Source organism: Acanthochromis polyacanthus, chromosome 1, assembly GCF_021347895.1.
Source record: "Acanthochromis polyacanthus isolate Apoly-LR-REF ecotype Palm Island chromosome 1, KAUST_Apoly_ChrSc, whole genome shotgun sequence".
In the NCBI taxonomy this organism is placed as follows: Eukaryota; Metazoa; Chordata; class Actinopteri; family Pomacentridae; genus Acanthochromis; species Acanthochromis polyacanthus.
Window position 1 is genome coordinate 30,029,225 of NC_067113.1, and position 18,077 is coordinate 30,047,301.

Consider the following 18,077-nt stretch of genomic DNA (forward strand, 5'->3'; position numbering starts at 1 on the left):
CTTTGATGGAGATGGTCAGAAACATTCAGGACTCACTATTTTGGATCTTAAGTTAGATGACAGTGCTGTGTATTTCTGTGCTGCCAGGCTACACAGTGCTGCAAAATCCCCAGAAGTCAATACAAAAACTCTCCTTTATCTGACAGACGAGACGTTCAAGCTTGTCAACACCTGCAGCCAACCACCATCAAAACCAAACCTTTGAACATACAACAATGACAGCAATCAGAAATAGAGCTGCATCTGCTGCTACAGATTGTTTCCTTGATGAATTAATTAACTGGGTGAATAAAATTAAAACAAATTATGAAAAATTTGTTTTCCAAATTAATAACATCCAAGGTGACATCTTCATCTGACTTGTTTCTTCTTAAAACACTTCAAAATCCAGAAAAAAACAAGGATACCGTTGTAGAAAATTAAGAAAACTGAAAATATTTATATTTGTGAATCTGGTATTCAGTCCTTGTGCTGAATCACCAGCTGTTATAGTTCTGTTTTCAGAAATCATATGAAAATCAGCAGGTCAGTGCTGATCTGCTGTTCCATAAACTAATTCATACAGTTTATGTGTTCCACTCCAAGACTTTCTTTGCCTCCATCTTGCATCCTCAATGAAGAACTTGTGGAGACGTCCCTGATGGACTGTAGGGGGACCCAGAGAATCACTGATATTCTCATCTACAGTCACACTGAGTAGATTTACAAACAGCAGCTCACAGGATCACATGCAGCCACACTCCCACCTGCAGCTCTTCATATCTCTGGAACTATCAGACTCTCTGACACTTTCTGTCCAACACAACATGGAAATTACCATCAAACAAGGTGTCCTCAGATTATTACTCATTTTACTGTGGACGTCAGGTAAATTAAAACATGATCCGATTTTTAATATTTTTGCTCTCACTGTAATTGCTCATTTGTCAACATAACACTTAAACCTCCTTTGTTCATCACACAGGTCTGACTGATGGCAGTGAGGTCAAGCAGACCTCCATACTGTGGAAACAACAAGGTCAAGATGCTACAATAGACTGCATCCATACCAAGGGTGCAAACCATTTCCAGATGTACTGGTACAGACAACTGCCAGGAGAAACTATGAACTAATCGTGTTCACAACAACAGGCAACAATAATCATGATTTTGGAGATTCCAACAAAGACAAATTCTCAGCCACCAAGACTGAGGCTGAAAGTGGAACATTCACAGTGAAGAAAGTGCAGCCAGAAGATCAAGGCTTGTATTTCTGTGCTGTCAGTAAACACAGTGATACAGATACATGTGAAAGCTGAACAAAAACCCCAGAACACTGTCAGCACAACTCTTTCCAAAACTACTAATCAGCTGCAGTGTGGTTCACACCACACAATACATGATATTCACACCTGCAGCTCTTCATCTAGGGCTGTGAGAGTTGTGGGTTAAACTCTGACTTCAGTGACAATATCAAACATGAAATTAATATTTCTGCTGGAGCTGCACAATTAATTATTATGAATTACAATCACAATTTTGGCTTCACACCAATGAGCTCATAGAAAATGGCCCATGTAGAATGTTGGAAAAAATCATTTGGTTACAAATTGAGTAAATCCAACACTAGAATTCTTCATTTCCACTTTGAAGCTTCATTGTTGGTCACAAACCTGTCTAGGCTGCTGTGCTTCAGCAACTCAGTGGAGACTAGAGGCTTCACTGTGCATGGCTGCTTACAACAGTCTGCAAGTGAGGCGTTTAGGGCCCATAGGGGAATTGTGTCTATCCATAACCAATGAGCCTCACAGAAGTCTTTATCATGGTGCTCCTTCACTGCTTGAATTTCCATAATGTTCTTGCTTGCTAATATGGAAGTGCCCAAATCCTCTGGTTGCTACAGAATTAAACAGTAAAAGGTACAACTAGTTACTACAGATAATCTACAATACTAAAAGTGTGTATTATCAAATAAATGGGATCAAGTAACAGAAAATACTAAATATTAAACAACTTGGACTGGAGTTGGGACAAACAAAAACACTCAATGTTAACCTCACTGATAAAAATATTATGCCCTTAAAATCAATGAAGAACAGCAATAAATAATCAGAATGTCAACAATAATTATTATTTTGTCCATAATCATGTAGAACAATGAAGATTAGTGATTTTAAATGTCTGTTTAAAGTCATTATGAGCCATAAACTCCTTTAGTACAGGATAACTTTTTGCATTTTTTCCTCCAGTAGGAGGCGACACACCTCAACAAATGAAATGAGAGCATCAACGTCCACAGACTGCAGCATCAACTCAGCACTTTTCCTGCTATTTAAAGGAATCATGTAGACGCCTCTCTGACACCTCCTCTTCTCATTACAATGAAAAGTGATGCATTCTCATCCACAGGTACAGAACTGAACAGACTTGAAAGGAAAACTGACTGTAGAGTCTCAACAATCTTCTTCAACATGATATTCATGGTCTTTATATTTAGTTTTCTCCATCTCCCAGGAAATAAAGGTGAGAAAAACAACAAGATTCAAGTGGAACACAATGCAAGTTCATGATTTCTGGATTTAAAATCTTGTCTGTTTTGTCCACAGGAGCCTCTGATACTAAACATATCTACCAAACACCTCCTGCCATCATTAAGAGAATCAGTGAATCTGTTAACGGAGAGATCAAATGTTCACACAACATAACAAACCATGATGTTATTCTCTGGTACAAGCAGGACAAGCACAAAGCTCTGAAGTTTCTGGGATATCTGAACATGAACCTTCCTGCAAACATTGAGGAGGATGTGAAAGGAAAGATCAGCTTCGATGGAGATGGTCGGAAAGATTCAGGACTCACTATTTTGGATCTTAAGTTAGATGACAGTGCTGTGTATTTCTGTGCTGCCAGGCTACACAGTGCTGCAAAATCCCCAAAAGTCAATACAAAAACTCTCCTTTATCTGACAGACGAGACGTTCAAGCTTCTCAACACCTGCAGCCAACCACCATCAAAACCAAACCTTTGAACCTTTGAACGTACAACAATGACAGCAATCAGAAATAGAGCTGCATCTGCTGCTACAGATTGTTTCCTTGATGAATTAATTAACTGGGTGAATAAAATTAAAACAAATTAAGAAGAAAATGTTTTCCAGATTATTAACATCCAAGGTGACATCTTCATCTGACTTGTTTCTTCTTAACAACACTTCAAAATCCAGAAAAAAAACAAGGAAACTGTTGTAGAAAATTAAGAAAACTGAAAATATTTATATTTGTGAATCTGGTGTTCAGTCCTTGTGCTGAATCACCAGCTGTTATAGTTCTGTTTTCAGAAATCATATGAAAATCAGCAGGTCAGTGCTGATCTGCTGTTCCATAAACTAATTCATACAGTTTTTGTGTTCCACTCCAAGACTTTCTTTGCCTCCATCTTGCATCCTCAATGAAGAACTTGTGGAGACGTCCCTGATGGACTGTAGGGGGACCCAGAGAATCACTGATATTCTCATCTACAGTCACACTGAGTACATTTACAAACAGCAGCTCACAGGATCACATGCAGCCACACTCCCACCTGCAGCTCTTCATATCTCTGGAACTATCAGACTCTCTGACACTTTCTGTCCAACACAACATGGAAATTACCATCAAACAAGGTGTCCTCAGATTATTACTCATTTTACTGTGGACTTCAGGTAATTCACATTATAGTCAACTTCTTTATATTGTTTCCTTCACTGTAATTGTTTGGAATGCATCATAATATGTAAAGCTCTTCTACTTAACACACAGGTCTCACTGATGGAAATGTCGTCACCCAGACCTCCATACTGTGGAAACAACAAGGTCAAGATGCTACAATAGACTGCAACCACACCAAGGGTGTAGCCTATAACCAGATGTACTGGTACAGACAACTGCCAGGACAAACTATGAAACTAATCGTGTTCACAACAACAGGCAACAATAATCATGATTTTGGAGATTCCAACAAAGACAAATTCTCAGCCACCAAGACTGAGGCTGAAAGAGGAACATTCACAGTGAAGAAAGTGCAGCCAGAAGATCAAGGCTTGTATTTCTGTGCTGTCAGCCAACACAGTGATACAGATACATGTGAAAGCTGAACAAAAACCCCAGAACACTGTCAGCACAACTCTTTCCAAAACTACTAATCAGCTGCAGTGTGGTTCACACCACACAATACATGATATTCACACCTGCAGCTCTTCATCTAGGGCTGTGAGAGTTGTGGGTTAAACTCTGACTTCAGTGACAATATCAAACATGAAATTAATATTTCTGCTGGAGCTGCACAATTAATATATTATAAATTACAATCACAATTTTGGCTTCACACCAATGAGCTCATAGAAAATGGCCCATGTAGAATGTTGGAAAAAATCATTTGGTGACAAATTGAGTAAATCCAACACTAGAATTCTTCATTTCACACTTTGAAGCTTCATTGTTGGTCACAAACCTGTCTAGGCTGCTGTGCTTCAGCAACTCAGTGGAGACTAGAGGCTTCACTGTGCATGGCTGCTTACAACAGTCTGCAAGTGAGGCGTTTAGGGCCCATAGGGGAATTGTGTCTATCCATAACCAATGAGCCTCACAGAAGTCTTTATCATGGTGCTCCTTCACTGCTTGAATTTCCATAATGTTCTTGCTTGCTAATATGGAAGTGCCCAAATCCTCTGGTTGCTACAGAATTAAACAGTAAAAGGTACAACTAGTTACTACAGATAATCTACAATACTAAAAGTGTGTATTATCAAATAAATGGGATCAAGTACCAGAAAATACTAAATATTAAACAACTTGGACTGGAGTTGGGACAAACAAAAACACTCAATGTTAACCTCACTGATAAAAATATTATGCCCTTAAAATCAATGAAGAACAGCAATAAATAATCAGAATGTCAACAATAATTATTATTTTGTCCATAATCATGTAGAACAATGAAGATTAGTGATTGTAAATGTCTGTTTAAAGTCATTATGAGCCATAAACTCCTTTAGTACAGGATAACTTTTTGCATTTTTTCCTCCAGTAGGAGGCGACACACCTCAACAAATGAAATGAGAGCATCAACGTCCACAGACTGCAGCATCAACTCAGCACTTTTCCTGCTATTTAAAGGAATCATGTAGACGCCTCTCTGACACCTCCTCTTCTCATTACAATGAAAAGTGATGCATTCTCATCCACAGGTACAGAACTGAACAGACTTGAAAGGAAAACTGACTGTAGAGTCTCAACAATCTTCTTCAACATGATATTCATGGTCTTTATATTTACTTTTCTTCATCTCCCAGGAAATAAAGGTGAGAAAAACAACAAGATTCAAGTGGAACACAACGCAAGTTCATGATTTCTGGATTTAAAATCTTGTCTGTTTTGTCCACAGGAGCCTCTGATACTAAACATATCTACCAAACACCTCCTGCCATCATTAAGAGAATCAGTGAATCTGTTAACGGAGAAATCAAATGTTCACACAACATAACAAACCATGATGTTATTCTCTGGTACAAGCAGGACAAGCACAAAGCTCTGAAGTTTCTGGGATATCTGAACATGAACCTTCCTGCAAACATTGAGGAGGATGTGAAAGGAAAGATCAGCTTCGATGGAGATGGTCAGAAAGATTCAGGACTCACTATTTTGGATCTTAAGTTAGATGACAGTGCTGTGTATTTCTGTGCTGCCAGCTACACAGTGCTGCAAAATCCCCAAAAGTCAATACAAAAACTCTCCTTTATCTGACAGACGAGACGTTCAAGCTTCTCAACACCTGCAGCCAACCACCATCAAAACCAAACCTTTGAACCTTTGAACGTACAACAATGACAGCAATCAGAAATAGAGCTGCATCTGCTGCTACAGATTGTTTCCTTGATGAATTAATTAACTGGGTGAATAAAATTAAAACAAATTAAGAAGAAAATGTTTTCCAGATTATTAACATCCAAGGTGACATCTTCATCTGACTTGTTTCTTCTTAACAACACTTCAAAATCCAGAAAAAAAACAAGGAAACTGTTGTAGAAAATTAAGAAAACTGAAAATATTTATATTTGTGAATCTGGTGTTCAGTCCTTGTGCTGAATCACCAGCTGTTATAGTTCTGTTTTCAGAAATCATATGAAAATCAGCAGGTCAGTGCTGATCTGCTGTTCCATAAACTAATTCATACAGTTTTTGTGTTCCACTCCAAGACTTACTTTGGCTCCATCTTGCATCCTCAATGAAAAACTTGTGGAGACGTCCCTGATGGACTGTAGGGGGACCCAGAGAATCACTGATATTCTCATCTACAGTCACACTGAGTACATTTACAAACAGCAGCTCACAGGATCACATGCAGCCACACTCCCACCTGCAGCTCTTCATATCTCTGGAACTATCAGACTCTCTGACACTTTCTGTCCAACACAACATGGAAATTACCATCAAACAAGGTGTCCTCAGATTATTACTCATTTTACTGTGGACTTCAGGTAATTCACATTATAGTCAACTTCTTTATATTGTTTCCTTCACTGTAATTGTTTGGAATGCATCATAATATGTAAAGCTCTTCTACTTAACACACAGGTCTCACTGATGGAAATGTCGTCACCCAGACCTCCATACTGTGGAAACAACAAGGTCAAGATGCTACAATAGACTGCAGCCACACCAAGGGTGTAGCCTATAACCAGATGTACTGGTACAGACAACTGCCAGGACAAACTATGAAACTAATCGTGTTCACAACAACAGGCAACAATAATCATGATTTTGGAGATTCCAACAAAGACAAATTCTCAGCCACCAAGACTGAGGCTGAAAGAGGAACATTCACAGTGAAGAAAGTGCAGCCAGAAGATCAAGGCTTGTATTTCTGTGCTGTCAGTAAACACAGTGATTCAGATACATGTGAAAGCTGAACAAAAACCCCAGAACACTGTCAGCACAACTCTTTCCAAAACTACTAATCAGCTGCAGTGTGGTTCACACCACACAATACATGATATTCACACCTGCAGCTCTTCATCTAGGGCTGTGAGAGTTGTGGGTTAAACTCTGACTTCAGTGACAATATCAAACATGAAATTAATATTTCTGCTGGAGCTGCACAATTAATTTATTATGAATTACAATCACAATTTTGGCTTCACACCAATGAGCTCATAGAAAATGGCCCATGTAGAATGTTGGAAAAAATCATTTGGTGACAAATTGAGTAAATCCAACACTAGAATTCTTCATTTCACACTTTGAAGCTTCATTGTTGGTCACAAACCTGTCTAGGCTGCTGTGCTTCAGCAACTCAGTGGAGACTAGAGGCTTCACTGTGCATGGCTGCTTACAAAAGTCTGCAAGTGAGGCGTTTAGGGCCCATAGGTGAATTGTGTCTATCCATAACCAATGAGCCTCACAGAAGTCTTTATCATGGTGCTCCTTCACTGCTTGAATTTCCATAATGTTCTTGCTTGCTAATATGGAAGTGCCCAAATCCTCTGGTTGCTACAGAATTCAACAGTAAAAGGTACAACTAGTTACTACTGATAATCTAGTATACTAAAAGTGTGAATTATCAAGGAAAATGGTATAGAGTAAGAGAAAACACTAAATATTAAATGACTTGGATTGGATTTGGCACAAATAAAAACACTCAATGTGAAGAACACTGATAAAAATATTATGCCCTTAAAATCAATGAAGAACAGCAATAAATAATCAGAATGTCAACAATAATTATTATTTTGTCCATAATCATGTAGAACAATGAAGATTAGTGATTTTAAATGTCTGTTTAAAGTCATTATGAACCATAAACTCCTTTAGTACAGGATAACTTTTTGCATTTTTCCTCCAGTAGGAGGCGACACACCTCAACAAATGAAATGAGAGCATCAACGTCCACAGACTGCAGCATCAACTCAGCACTTTTCCTGCTATTTAAAGGAATCATGTAGACGCCTCTCTGACACCTCCTCTTCTCATTACAATGAAAAGTGATGCATTCTCATCCACAGGTGAAGAACTGAACAGACCTGAAAGGAAAACTGACTGTAGAGTCTCAACAATCTTCTTCAACATGATATTCATGGTCTTTATATTTAGTTTTCTCCATCTCCCAGGAAATAAAGGTGAGAAAAACAACAAGATTCAAGTGGAACACAATGCAAGTTCATGATTTCTGGATTTAAAATCTTGTCTGTTTTGTCCACAGGAGCCTCTGATACTAAACATATCTACCAAACACCTCCTGCCATCATTAAGAGAATCAGTGAATCTGTTGACGGAGAGATCAAATGTTCACACAACATAACAGACAATTATGTTATTCTCTGGTACAAACAGGACAAACACAAAGCTCTGAAGTTTCTGGGATATCTGAATATGAAATCTCCAAACATTGAGGAGGATGTGAAAGGAAAGATCAGCTTTGATGGAGATGGTCAGAAACATTCAGGACTCACTATTTTGGATCTTAAGTTAGATGACAGTGCTGTGTATTTCTGTGCTGCCAGCTACACAGTGCTGCAAAATCCCCAGAAGTCAATACAAAAACTCTCCTTTATCTGACAGACGAGACGTTCAAGCTTCTCAACACCTGCAGCCAACCACCATCAAAACCAAACCTTTGGTGATTATATCAGCATTTTGGTACAATTTTTAGCTCTGCTGTCACTACACTACTTCTGGGATTCAAAATAAACTTCCCTACAACAATGTATCTCATAGTAAAAATGTTCAGATTGTTTTCCTGATTAATTAATTAATTGTTTGCGAAATAATCATTTTGAAAAATACTTTTCTTAAAATCTCTGAATCCAAGAAGACATCTACAAATGTCTTGTTTCATCTGAACAACAGTACAAAGCCCAAAATATTTGGTTCACTATTGCAAAAAAAAAAAAATGAAGAAACTCAGAAAACATTCACATTATTGAATCTGGAATGAGTGTGTTAAAGTCTCAGAAATTTCTCAGTGAAGTCTGTTACAGGTACTGCTAGTGCACGAGAAAAATCACTAAAGAGATTCAAAATCTGACCTCAACACAAAATATTATATTTGGCAATGAATCTAGTCAGGTTAATGCTGGTCTGCTCTGCTGTTCCTTAATTTCATTCATACAGTTTTTGTGTTCCACCCCAAGACGTTATGTGGCTCCATGTTTCCATTTCAATGAAGAACTTGTGGAGACGTCCCTGATGGACTGTAGGGGGACCCAGAGAATCACTGATATTCTCATCTACAGTCACACTGAGTACATTTACAAACAGCAGCTCACAGGATCACATGCAGCCACACTCCCACCTGCAGCTCTTCATATCTCTGGAACTATCAGACTCTCTGACACTTTCTGTCCAACACAACATGGAAATTACCATCAAACAAGGTGTCCTCAGATTATTACTCATTTTACTGTGGACGTCAGGTAATTCACATTATAGTCAACTTCTTTATATTGTTTCCTTCACTGTAATTGTTTATTGGAATGCATCATAATATGTAAAGCTCTTCTACTTCACACACAGGTCTCACTGATGGAATTGTCGTCACCCAGACCTCCATGTTGTGGAAACAACAAGGTCAAGATGCTACAATAGACTGCAGTCACAACAAGGATATAAGCTATAACCAGATGTACTGGTACAGACAACGGCCAGGAGAAACTATGAAACTAATCGTGTTCACAACTTCAACCAACAATAATCATGATTTTGGAGATTCCAACAAAGACAAATTCTCAGCCACCAAGACTGAGGCTGAAAGAGGAACATTCACAGTGAAGAAAGTGCAGCCAGAAGATCAAGGCTTGTATTTCTGTGCTGTCAGTAAACACAGTGATACAGATACATGTGAAAGCTGAACAAAAACCCCAGAACACTGTCAGCACAACTCTTTCCAAAACTACTAATCAGCTGCAGTGTGGTTCACACCACACAATACATGATATTCACACCTGCAGCTCTTCATCTAGGGCTGTGAGAGTTGTGGGTTAAACTTTGACTTCAGTGACAATATCAAACATGAAATTAACATTTCTGCTGGAGCTGCACAATTAATGTCTTATAAATTACAATCACAATTTTGGCTTCCCACCAATGAGCTCATAGAAAATGGCCCATGTAGAATGTTGGAAAAAATCATTTGGTTACAAACTGAGTAAATCCAACACTAGAATTCTTCATTTCACACTTTGAAGCTTCATTGTTGGTCACAAACCTGTCTAGGCTGCTGTGCTTCAGCAACTCAGTGGAGACTAGAGGCTTCACTGTGCATGGCTGCTTACAAAAGTCTGCAAGTGAGACGTTCAGGGCCCATAGCTAAATTGTGTCTATCCATAACCAATGAGCCTCACAGAAGTCTTTATCATGGTGCTCCTTCACTGCTTGAATTTCCATAATGTTCTTGCTTGCTAATATGGAAGTGCCCAAATCCTCTGGTTGCTACAGAATTCAACAGTAAAAGGTACAACTAGTTACTACTGATAATCTAGTATACTAAAAGTGTGAATTATCAAGGAAAATGGGATCAAGTAACAGAAAATACTAAATATTAAACAACTTGGATTGGATTTGGGACAATCAAAAACACTCAATGTGAAGAACACTGATAAAAATATTATGCCCTTAAAATCAATGAAGAACAGCAATAAATAATCAGAATGTCAACAATAATTATTATTTTGTCCATAATCATGTAGAACAATGAAGATTAGTGATTGTAAATGTCTGTTTAAAGTCATTATGAGCCATAAACTCCTTTAGTACAGGATAACTTTTCAGCATTTTTTCCTCCAGTAGGAGGCGACACACCTCAACAAATGAAATGAGAGCATCAACGTCCACAGACTGCAGCATCAACTCAGCACTTTTCCTGCTATTTAAAGGAATCATGTAGACGCCTCTCTGACACCTCCTCTTCTCATTACAATGAAAAGTGATGCATTCTCATCCACAGGTGAAGAACTGAACAGACCTGAAAGGAAAACTGACTGTAGAGTCTCAACAATCTTCTTCAACATGATATTCATGGTCTTTATATTTAGTTTTCTCCATCTCCCAGGAAATAAAGGTGAGAAAAACAACAAGATTCAAGTGGAACACAATGCAAGTTCATGATTTCTGGATTTAAAATCTTGTCTGTTTTGTCCACAGGAGCCTCTGATACTAAACATATCTACCAAACACCTCCTGCCATCATTAAGAGAATCAGTGAATCTGTTGACGGAGAGATCAAATGTTCACACAACATAACAAGCCATGAACTTATTCTCTGGTACAAGCAGGACAAGCACAAAGCTCTGAAGTTTCTGGGATATCTGAATATGAATTTTCCTGCAAACATTGAGGAGGATGTGAAAGGAAAGATCAGCTTCGATGGAGATGGTCAGAAACATTCAGGACTCACTATTTTGGATCTTAAGTTAGATGACAGTGCTGTGTATTTCTGTGCTGCCAGCTACACAGTGCTGCAAAATCCCCAAAAGTCAATACAAAACTCTCCTTTATCTGACAGACGAGACGTTCAAGCTTCTCAACACCTGCAGCCAACCACCATCAAAACCAAACCTTTGAACCTTTGAACGTACAACAATGACAGCAATCAGAAATAGAGCTGCATCTGCTGCTACAGATTGTTTCCTTGATGAATTAATTAACTGGGTGAATAAAATTAAAACAAATTACGAAAAATTTGTTTTCCAAATTAATAACATCCAAGGTGACATCTTCATCTGACTCGCTTCTTCTTAACAACACTTCAAAATCCAGAAAAAAACAAGGAAACTGTTGTAGAAAATTAAGAAAACTGAAAATATTTATATTTGTGAATCTGGTGTTCAGTCCTTGTGCTGAATCACCAGCTGTTATAGTTCTGTTTTCAGAAATCATATGAAAATCAGCAGGTCAGTGCTGATCTGCTGTTCCATAAACTAATTCATACAGTTTTTGTGTTCCACTCCAAGACGTTATGTGGCTCCATGTTTCCATTTCAATGAAAAACTTGTGGAGACGTCCCTGATGGACTGTAGGGGGACCCAGAGAATCACTGATATTCTCATCTACAGTCACACTGAGTACATTTACAAACAGCAGCTCACAGGATCACATGCAGCCACACTCCCACCTGCAGCTCTTCATATCTCTGGAACTATCAGACTCTCTGACACTTTCTGTCCAACACAACATGGAAATTACCATCAAACAAGGTGTCCTCAGATTATTACTCATTTACTGTGGACTTCAGGTAATTTACACCACGATCAACTTTTGTATATTTTTGCTCTCACTGTAATTGTTTATTTGGCAACATAACACTTAAACCTCCTTTGTTCAACACACAGGTCTGACTGATGGCAGTGAGGTCAAGCAGACCTCCATACTGTGGAAACAACAAGGTCAAGATGCTACAACAGACTGCAGCCATACCAAGGGTGTAGCCTATAACCAGATGTACTGGTACAGACAACTGCCAGGACAAACTATGAAACTAATCGTGTTCACAACAACAGGCAACAATAATCATGATTTTGGAGATTCCAACAAAGACAAATTCTCAGCCACCAAGACTGAGGCTGAAAGAGGAACATTCACAGTGAAGAAAGTGCAGCCAGAAGATCAAGGCTTGTATTTCTGTGCTGTCAGTAAACACAGTGATACAGATACATGTGAAAGCTGAACAAAAACCCCAGAACACTGTCAGCACAACTCTTTCCAAAACTACTAATCAGCTGCAGTGTGGTTCACACCACACAATACATGATATTCACACCTGCAGCTCTTCATCTAGGGCTGTGAGAGTTGTGGGTTAAACTCTGACTTCAGTGTCAATATCAAACATAATTTCCACTTATTCCCGTTTCTGTTGGAGCTGCACAATTATTCATTAATCACATCCCAATTTTGGCTTCACACAGTTAAAGCATATTTTCTGTGATATTGTAAATAGTCCAAGTAGATTAAAACACTTGACAGAGAATATCAAGCTGCAAGTGCAATAAAGATTTAAGATCATTTTGGCCCGATCCAAATTTGCAAATTGGCCTTGATGACAGGAATTTAGAGGTCATCTTACTGCACAAATCTGCACCCAATTCTAACTTCGAGTTCCAATAAAACATTGCTAAATCATCCATAAATATTCTGTTGAGTTGTATGATGGCAATTTTAATTTGTCCCAGACTAATACAATATTTCTTTGTTAGCCTGGATTCATAGAAGTCTCTATCATGGCGTTCCTTTAGTCATTCAACTCCCACAATGCTCTCTGCTTCTCAACATGAAACTGTCCGCCTCCACCGGTCGCTACAGTATTAAAAGGTAAGAGCAACAAACAGCTAATCTACAATAATAGAAGTCTGTGATCAAGAAAACTGGTACTGGGATCAACAGAGGCTAAAAACTGCACGCCTAATAATGGATTCAGGACAAAAAAAATTGATCTGAACTTCATTAATAAAACATATTCTGCCCCAAAAATCAATGAAAAGCAGCGGAAAATAATTAGGATTATTATTGTTGGCCATAATCATGTAATACAATAACTAAAAGGTGGAGAACAGAGATTAGTGATTTAAATGATGGCTTGGGGAACAGTAAGCACAAGTTCAAAATCTGTGAAAATATTTTGGTCTTTACTAATTTAGATCTCATTTACTCTTTTATATGTAAATCTCACTGGAATAAAATAAAAGTAACACACTGCAAACAGACTGAGGTAATTCTGAGCCATAAACTCCTTTAGTACAGGATAACTTTTCAGCATTTTTCCTCCAGTAGGAGGCGACACACCTCAACAAATGAAATGAGAGCATCAACGTCCACAGACTGCAGCATCAACTCAGCACTTTTCCTGCTATTTAAAGGAATCATGTAGACGCCTCTCTGACACCTCCTCTTCTCATTACAATGAAAAGTGATGCATTCTCATCCACAGGTGCAGAACTGAACAGACTTGAAAGGAAAACTGACTGTAGAGTCTCAACAATCTTCTTCAACATGATATTCATGGTCTTTATATTTACTTTTCTCCATCTCCCAGGAAATAAAGGTGAGAAAAACAACAAGATTCAAGTGGAACACAATGCAAGTTCATGATTTCTGGATTTAAAATCTTGTCTGTTTTGTCCACAGGAGCCTCTGATACTAAACATATCTACCAAACACCTCCTGCCATCATTAAGAGAATCAGTGAATCTGTTGACGGAGAGATCAAATGTTCACACAACATAACAAACCATGAACGTATTCTCTGGTACAAACAAGATAAACACAAAGCTCTGAAGTTTCTGGGATATCTGAACATGAAATCTCCTGCAAACATTGAGGAGGATGTGAAAGGAAAGATCAGCTTTGATGGAGATGGTCAGAAACATTCAGGACTCACTATTTTGGATCTTAAGTTAGATGACAGTGCTGTGTATTTCTGTGCTGCCAGCTACACAGTGCTGCAAAATCCCCAGAAGTCAATACAAAAACTCTCCTTTATCTGACAGACGAGACGTTCAAGCTTCTCAACACCTGCAGCCAACCACCATCAAAACCAAACCTTTGAACGTACAACAATGACAGCAATCAGAAATAGAGCTGCATCTGCTGCTACAGATTGTTTCCTTGATGAATTAATTAACTGGGTGAATAAAATTAAATAAAATTATGAAAAATTTGTTTTCCAAATTAATAACATCCAAGATGACATCTTCATCTGACTCATTTCTTCTTAACAACACTTCAAAATCCAGAAAAAAACAAGGAAACCGTTGCAGAAAATTAAGAAAACTGAAAATGTTTATATTTGTGAATCTGGTATTCAGTCCTTGTGCTGAATCACCAGCTGTTATAGTTCTGTTTTCAGAAATCATATGAAAATCAGCAGGTCAGTGCTGATCTGCTGTTCCATAAACTAATTCATACAGTTTTTGTGTTCCACTCCAAGACTTTCTTTGCCTCCATCTTGCATCCTCAATGAAAAACTTGTGGAGATTCCCTGATGGACTGTAGGGGGACCCAGAGAATCACTGATATTCTCATCTACAGTCACACTGAGTAGATTTACAAACAGCAGCTCACAGGATCACATGCAGCCACACTCCCACCTGCAGCTCTTCATATCTCTGGAACTATCAGACTCTCTGACACTTTCTGTCCAACACAACATGGAAATTACCATCAAACAAGGTGTCCTCAGATTATTACTCATTTTACTGTGCCTGTTGTGAAATGGCGCTACAGAAAAAATGACGAATTAAATTGAATCATCAAATCTCCCCTCCTTAACGTGTCAGTATTAGATATCTAAAGCACAGGTAATCTACAGGGGATTATGGACTGTAGGGGGCGCTCTACCTCCACTTAAACAATGATTTACATGTCATACATCTGTATAGCACAGTTTATGGGATCACTTCCATACTACAGTGACCTCCCCCCTGCAGTTCTTCATATCTCTGAAACTAAGAATCTGGCTGTTTCTGTTCAACAAAACATGGACATCAGCAGACGAGTTCTCCTCAGACTGTCAGTCTTTTTGCTGTGGACATCAGGTAACAATTAAAAACCAAGTGTTTGATCAGAGTTCAAGATGTCACATGTAACTAACTTTTTCTGTCTGTACACAGGTTTTATTGATGGCAGTGATGTCAAACAGAGCTCCATACTGTGGAAAAAGCAGGGTGATAATGCAACGATAGACTGCAGCCACACCAAGGGTGGTTTTTACTACTACATGTACTGGTACAGACAGCTGCCAGGAGAAACTATGAAACTAATCGTTTTCACAACAGAAGGCAACAATAATCATGATTTTGGAGATTTCAGCAGAGAAAAATTCTCAGCCACTAAACCTGACGTTGAAAGTGGAACATTCACAGTGAAGAATGTGCAGCCAGAAGATCAAGGCTTGTATTTCTGTGCCGTCAGCAAACACAGTGATACAGATACATGTGAAAGCTGAACAAAAACCCCAGAACACTGTCAGCACAACTCTTTCCAAAACTACTAATCAGCTGCAGTGTGGTTCACACCACACAATACATGATATTCACACCTGCAGCTCTTCATCTAGGGCTGTGAGAGTTGTGGGTTCCATGTCAACAATCTGTGAAAAATGAGTTTCCCAAGTTAATAGCATCCAAAGTGACATCTTTAAGTGTATTGTTCCATCTAAACAACAGTAAAAAGAAAGCCAAAAAATCCTGTTTACTATCAGAAAATAAAGAAAATCAGAAAATATTCACATTTGTGAATCTGGAAAAAGTGTTAGAGTCTCAGTGAAGTCTCCTTCAGGTGCTACTCGTAGCCTAGCTTAGCTAGACTGTATTCCCGTTATAAGGGATATACGGGAATACGGTCTAGCCCTCCTCCATTGACACATTTTGACAGGTTTTCAAGCTCCGAGCAGATCAGACCGAACCAATCAGAGCACCAGAGGCGGGAGTTAACGATGCGTCATCTTCAGGGTCGAGTTGGCGACCGCAACAGAGCGAGGTTTCTCTCGTGCGCTTTCCTCTGTTTTGCACGGGCTGAATTTGTCCTTAAAACCTCAACAAGAAGCAGCTCTTAAAGCTTTTCTTTTTTAAAAAGGACGTATTTTTAATTCCGGCAGGCTGTACGATAGAATGCATAATGCTGCCCTCCACTGTTGAAAGGGAGAGGTTAGATTTTCCTCAGGACCCCTGTACGGCGAAGGAAGCTGTTAAAACTACAAAACATCATGGCGGAAAGGCAATTGTTAGGTCGCTTAGTGATTGCGTCACACATATGTTACGCTGATTGGCTCTCTCCAATTCAAGCTGTGATCGGTAGTCCTGCCTCTGGGCTAGATTTGGTTCAATGGAGCAGTTCCAGACTGACTTTATGTGTATTTGTAATACACAATATAAAGGCTGTCTGGTCCCCAGGCAAGTGCTACTCGTGCCTTTAGAAAAGTCCCTGTGAAGAAATTCAAAATCTTATTTCATTAAATAACTTTGTTTAGTACTAAAATAGAGGATGATTCTCCTCTGACTGCAGGCTACAGGTCTACTGGTGGAGTGGTTGTCTGATTTGTCAGATTAATTTTTTTATTGGCCACAGTTATGGATGTTATTGATTAACTGTTGATTCATTGCAACTATTAATTTAATTGATAACATAAATTCACCTATAAAACTGGTCGTGTCGATTAGCTGTAGTATCTAGGGGAGGTTAGCTAGTAAAGTACAATAATGACCAAGTCTCCTGTGACAGTAAATGCCTACCGAGCTGTGGTCAAAGCAGATTTATAACAACATGCAGTATATCCACTGAGTATTTTATCTGTGATTGATAAAATCATTAACTGATTGATTGGACTGCTGACTATCAGCAGCGGTGTGTTTGAGTAGGTAAGGTAGGTTCGTTTTTTGTTTTTCCTCTCTTTTTCCTGCTCCAAGGGAGTGGCTAGGTGCACCTGTGGCTCCTTACAATCAGCAGTGATGGTTAAAGGATGAGCCAACCTGATCATCGTGGCCAGTGGGCCAGATCAGCTGCCAGAGTGTGGTGTCTCACATTCTGCTTAAAGAGCTGTGTAGTGTGACTGTCAAGTGTATTCATTTTCAACTGCACAATTTCCCACACTTGAAAGGAAACCCTCGCATCTGAAGTTTTGAATAATGAACAGTCCACTCAGCAAAGTCCTTTTTGGTCCGTTTATTTGACTTTTATCAATAGCTGAAGCAGCACACAGCAGCAATAGCACAGTAGCAGGTGAAAAACCTTAAAATAGAAAAGAATATTAAAGTTCAAAATCACATTTAACCTTAACATTCCATACAAACATTAAAAATAGAAACAATTTGAAACCCAAGCAATAAGTCCACAGCAACCCTCCCCAAACAAATAGAAAACTTTGGAAAAGGCCAAATGCAGAGCAGCTTAAATGTGAAAAATTAGTACCCCACAGGCAAATAAACCAAAAGTTGCCAAAACCCACAAGTTACCCACTTACATAGAAAAGCACAGGTAAATTTACTTCCCCCCCCCCCAATGAAATACACAATCCTCCATAAAAGATATACCATCCACTAAGCAATCATTCAAACAAATCAAACATTCCACACCAAA